The sequence below is a fragment of the Perognathus longimembris genome, chromosome 17, assembly GCF_023159225.1.
Source record: "Perognathus longimembris pacificus isolate PPM17 chromosome 17, ASM2315922v1, whole genome shotgun sequence".
NCBI lineage: Eukaryota > Metazoa > Chordata > Mammalia > Rodentia > Heteromyidae > Perognathus > Perognathus longimembris.
The window spans coordinates 41,201,984-41,207,991 of NC_063177.1; positions in this window are offsets into that span (position 1 = coordinate 41,201,984).

A 6,008-nucleotide genomic window follows, 5' to 3' on the forward strand; every position below is an offset into this window, starting at 1 on the left:
GGGATTTGGTGAAGAACTAACCTGTGCCTGGTCTCAGGAAACAATCTGCGTTCTCATTTCCTCTTCAGTCTCACTCCTTACTTTCTTTGTGCCCATACTGGGACTTGAACACAGGTCTCGCTCTTGCTTGGCCTTTTTGCTGAAGACTGGCTCTCCACCACTTGAGCCAGACATCTGGGAGTCCCAATCCTACTGAACCCAAATGGCCTGCATTGTTACCTTCTCCCCATCCCTGAAGTTCCCCATGCTGGAGGCTGGGATTGGAACCAATGCCTCTCTCCTGCAGGTCACCCAAGACCTCTGTGTGTGGAGGTGACAGAAGGAATTTGGGGCACTCCTCATTGGATAAGGGAACAGAACTTCTCCCTGGCTGCTGTTTGTTCCCTCATCCATTTTGCTGGGCTGCCTCGCCCCTGCGCCAATCCTCCCTGCTTCCCTTCCTGGAATCCTGGTTTGACAGCCCCACTGAGCAGTTATGAATGAGTTGGCTGTGCCGGCTAGAATCTTTGGTCCTGCAGCACCCTGTCTCCCTGGCCACCCCTCACTCTTCCTGGAGATTTATTTCTCTCCAGTTCCCACACACCAGGCTTTTGGGGCTGGGTAGGCCTGGGAACCTAGGAGCTGCTGGGTGCAATGCTGGGAAGGAGAGTGTCTGAGGAGTTCAGCTCCATCCATCTCCATCCATTCTGACCCCACCCAGGAGCTTCAGTCATCTGTATCCTTGGGCTGCTGGGAAGCAGATGTCCCTGCTTCCCCCTCCTCCCCCCCTCCCCCGTGCTCCCCCTGCTTCCCTCTGCCTCTCACTGCCCATACTTGGGCTCCTGATCTCTACTCCCAGGCACTTGCTGAATAGAGCCTTGTTCTCCAGCGCCAGCGAGGGCGCCATACAGCAAGGGCAGTCCCCAGGGGTCTGTTACTGCTTTTATCTGAAGATGTCAGGATGTCAGGCCAGGGTGCAGTGCAAGCCCCTTGCTCAATGGGCTTCTCAGAAAGCATCGGAGAGGGGGCTAGGGGAGCAGAGGGGAAACAGGCTGTGTGCCCACCCCTGACTATTGTGTCTGTGCCAAGGTGAGTCATTCTGTGGGCACAAGGAGGAGGCCCCCAGGGGCAGCCATCCCAGTGCCACCAAGTCTCCAGCTTTCAGACACTTACAGGCACGACCTGACTGTTCGCTGCTCCCCCCCTCCCCTCCAGCTCTCAAACCAACTAAGGCACCCTGAGCTCCTTGCATCCTTGCACCACCCCAACTCCATGCCAGGGACGTGTTCTTTATTTGGACATGCAATGGCTACCTGCTGAGGTAGCCGCCATCCCCAGCAGAGCCCACTGTAGAGAGAGAGGCAAGCAGTGAGGTAAGGAGCATCTTGGGGAGGAGCCCCCAGTGGCCTTTTTTTCCCTTCAGTGCTGGTGTTCTGTCACTTGAGCCGAGCCACAGCACTACCTCTGGCTTTTTGCTGGTTAGTTGAAGATAAAAGTCTCGCAAGCCAGGTGCTGGTGGCTCACGCCTGTAATCCTAGCTACTCAGGAGGCTGAGAGCTGAGGATCATAGTCCAAAGCCAGCCTGGGCAGGAAAGAATGTGAGACTCTTATCTCCAAGAAACTATTCAGAAGAAGCCGAAAGCGGGCTGTGGCTCAAGTGCTAGCATGCTAGCCTTGAGCAAAAGAAGCTCAGGGTCAGAGCTCAGGACCAGAGTTCAATCCCCAGGACTGGCAAAAACAAAACCACTCACAGATTTTCTTGCCTGTGGCTGGCTTTGAAACCTAATCTTTGATCTCAGCCTCCTGAGTAGCTAGGATGACAGCATGAGGAACTGGTGCCCCAGGTCCCCAGCTTCCCAGTGACTTTTGATCCTGTGGTGCTTTAGGAAGCTGGGGAGGGACTTCAAAGGACGAGAAAGGCTGGGATCAAGCCTTTGCTTCAAGCCTGTTTTCTGTGGCTCGAGTGGCTGACCCTCCCAGGTTGTCCAACAGGAAACTGTGCAATAGGCAGGTGCCATAGATGACTTCACTTACACACTTATTGTAGAAATACCAGAAATTTCAAATAAGCAACACAAATAGTTTAATTAGCCATAATTTTGCCACATGGAGATAAACATTACAGATTTTGTTTCTACATATGCAAACTCATTTTTTTCAGCATAAGCTCATGCTGTACAAATGACTTTGTAATTTGTTTTTTTTAAAACTCAACAATATGCTGTGGCCATCTTTCCATATCAATATTTATCTGTATCATCATTTTAACAGCTGCATGGTTTTCCACTGTATGCATTCATTTAACTAAGCCCTGTTGAGCAGTTTTTCCCCCTTTTTGTGTGTGTGTGTGTGCACACACGCGCGTGCATGTGTGCATGTGCATGTGTGCTCATCTCTGTTCTGTCTGTCTCCCTACTTGTCTCTCCAACTGTGTTTGTCTCTTTCTAAACCACACTTATGCGTATCTATCCCCAGCAGACAAAGCCAACAGAGCATGGCATGCCCTCAGCCCTCCCAGTCTCTATCTCAACTCCCATCTTCCTAGCCCACTTCAGGCTCCAGGGTACATCTTCCTGCTTCCCCAAGTGGAAATCCCAAAGATCCAAACTCTCCGGTCAAACTCTGGATGACTTCTAGAATCTATAGCAGGCGCCATAGACATAAAATGCCTGGAGAACATGCAGCCATGTTGTGTCCTGCTGGGACAAGATGACATCCCTGTGCTCTCTTCTATATCAAAATCTGACCAATGATCTCCTGTTTGCAGAGCAAGGCCGAAGTTCCTCCCAGGACAGATGAACCCAACCTCTGTCCTCAACGTACACAGGACATGTATGGTATTTTCTAAAGATGCCAGCCTCTAATTCAAGTAGCCACATTGCCACTTGGCTGCTTCCTTCTAGCTCTGTTGTATCACTGCTACTTATTCATGCCTAGCTTGGCCTGGTGGTAACAAGCTGGGCAAAGATGAAGAAGGCTTGAGTCTCTTGGCTGGTCCTTAGACACCACCAGCTATCCATCCATCCCTTGGAGCTTCCCTGAGCAAGGGAACTGAGCCCCAGGGCCACTAGATGGCAGTGCTGAGCTGCCCAGGTCTGGCGGCCACCACGGAAGGCTTGGAAGGAGAAAGCCAAAGCCAGGTCTCCTAGCATTTGTGGTAGGTTTTCTTAAGTTCACTTTCCCTCCCTCCCTCCCTTCCTCTTTTCTTCTACCCCACTTCCCCTCTTTTTTGATCTAGTACTGGGGCTTGAACTCAGGGCCTGGGCACTGTCCCTTAGCTTTTTAATCAAGGCTAACACTCTACCATTTGAGCCAAAGTTCCACTTCTGGCTTTTTGGTGGTTAATTGCAGTCTCATAGACTTTCCTGCCTGAACTGGCTTTGAACTATGAGCCTCAGATCTCAGGCTCCTGAGCAGCTAGAATTACAGGCATTTCTCAGCTCCTTGCCTGACTGGGTCCCAAGAGAAGAGATGAGCTGTGGCCGTGGATATGGACGGGACTCCTGGTGGGTGGTCTGCTAGTTCCAACACAGCAGCCCTCCAAATGGACAGGATGGGCCAAAGAATGGACTGTAGGGCTGCACCAAGTTGAGGGGAGCCTTTAGGTTGGGCTGGAAAACACTGCCATAGTCCCTGTGCCCCTGGGATGGCTCTGGTCCCTTTCTCACCCCACAACCTTCATCTTGGGCCATTCAGAAGAAGATAATCCTGATCTAAATTCTAGCTGGGAACCAGAATTCCCTCAACACCTCTTTCCCAAAGGAAGGATCATTGCTGGGGAACCTGTGTACAGATAAGCAAGGCTTTGGGGCAGGACTCCTGAGTTAGTAACCCTGGTGTGGTAAAATGCCCTGTGGTGGACACACAAGCCTGGGTGCAGGGAGAGCTCAGAGAGAAAGACCAATCTCTCCCCCTTGACAGGCACCAACACTGATGGACAGAAGTGGCCTATGCTCAGGGGACAGGCGCAGGTGCATCCCTACTGCCTGCGCAAAGCACCTCTGTGTTCAGCTCTTTGGCACTGAGCCTGATTTTGTATATTGACCAGAAATCGGTACCCCATGGTGGATCTCGGCATGAATTGTGAGGCCAGTAAGGAAGTGCCAGTAAAGAGCTTGTGGGGGGGGAAGGGGCAAGGGAAAGGACTTCTTATGGAAGTGGAATGAGATTAAGACCAGGCAGGGAGAGGGGGCTCAGGCCAGGATGGACCCACAGGGGATGGGGGAGGTATTGATTGCGTGTCTTGTGAATGACTGTGTAAGAATGAACCAATCATGGAGGTCAGCTGGAAGCTGGCTGTCAGCTTGCTTCTAGCCTCAGCCCCTACCAGCTCCCTGCAAAGTCGGGCCCAGCCTGGCCGCCTGACCTCCCACGCCTGGGGGGCAGAAGCCACACATGTTAACTCCATCAACACTGCCTTTGTATGTTTAATGGGTCACCAGAGAGCACCATTTTGCACCACAGAGCCACAAATGTTTGCTGAGCCAATGGCTGGCTGTGGACTATCCTTCTCAACAGCGACCTCTTCTTACACTTAGGCTGCCCTCCTCCTGGGCAAACGCTGCTTGGTGCAAGGATCCTGTTGTACTGAGGTTGCTGTCCCGGCCCTCGTAACTAGCCACCTTGCTCTGCGCCTGTGCACATATGATGGTGAGAGTCATATATATGTATATACATATACATATATATGTACACACACACACACACACACACACACACACACACAGGCAGCAGGAAGTGGGGAAAGTTATTCAATTTGAACCCAGCCAGCACTCAACAAGGCCTCTTGAGGTCAAGGCACCATGCCAGGCTGCCAGGGGCTACAGATGTGAAGCTGTGACAGCTTTGGAGGGGTACATAGAAGAACAAGCTCATTAAGACTAATTGGAGAGGCGGGAACCCTGGGCATGCAAAAAAGAAAGGGGGTGGGGAAGTGGTATCTCCTCTCTTCCAAAGGGGAAAAAGCCCTGGGTCCCAGAAAGCAGCAGACCAGGGATCAAATCCTGAATGAGTTGGGCGAAGCTTGTCTTTCATTATCTATCCTTCTCAGACACCTTGCTTTTTTTTTTTTTTCCCAAAAAGGGATGGAGACTGAGCAGGAGGGGCTACCAGGCAGAGGGGAGAGAGGACTCCTTTAACATAGCAGCACTATTTACACACTACTCACAATGTGCTAAATACCCTTAACATGTTTGTTTTCAGACTAAAGTTAAACAGACTCCTGTAATTTTGTTTACTCTATTAATTCATTCAGCCAACCATGTCTTCATGGAGAGAACAGAGATCACTGTGTTGGACTGTCATATAATCCAATGAATGGAGAAAGGCCTGGAGGAGCAGGTAGGGGGGTGGGGGCAGGAGCAGGCTGCATAACGGTTCCATCTTGTGGGGCCTTCACCTAGACTTAAGAGCATTGCCTTGGATCTAGGGACCAACCAATAAGGTTCTTCCTAAACAAGAGGTTGTTTCTTTATTAGTTTTGCTTTCTTTTCTTCTTGTCTTATTTGTTCATTTATCTGTTGTGGGGAGAGGGCCTAGAAATGGAGGACAAAGGGTGAACAAATGCAACAGTGACACTCATTAGACATTATGTTGAAAATGAACTATACAACCTGTGGGTGGGGACGGGAGGGAAAAACTGGAAGAGAGCGAAGGAAGGGTGACATTGTTCAAAAAGAAATGTACGCTTTACCTGACTTATATAATTGTAAACCCTCTGTACGTCATCTGCATAATAACAATTTTAAGAATACTTTAGGGAAAAAATGAAAACAATTTCTTTAAGTCTTATAGATATTCCTACTAGGGCTGGCTTTGAACCAAGGTCCTTGGATCCTTAACCTTCTGAGTGGTAAGAATAAAGGTATGAGCCACCAGTGCCTGGCTGCTCTCGCATTTTTTGAAGTGCTAGTGATTGAACCCAGGGCCTTGCTCGTGTTTGGCAATTACTTTACCACTGAGCGATACCCCTAACTCCAGAAATGTTTTTGAAATCTTGAAAAGTAGGAAGGTGAGAAAGGGAAATTGCT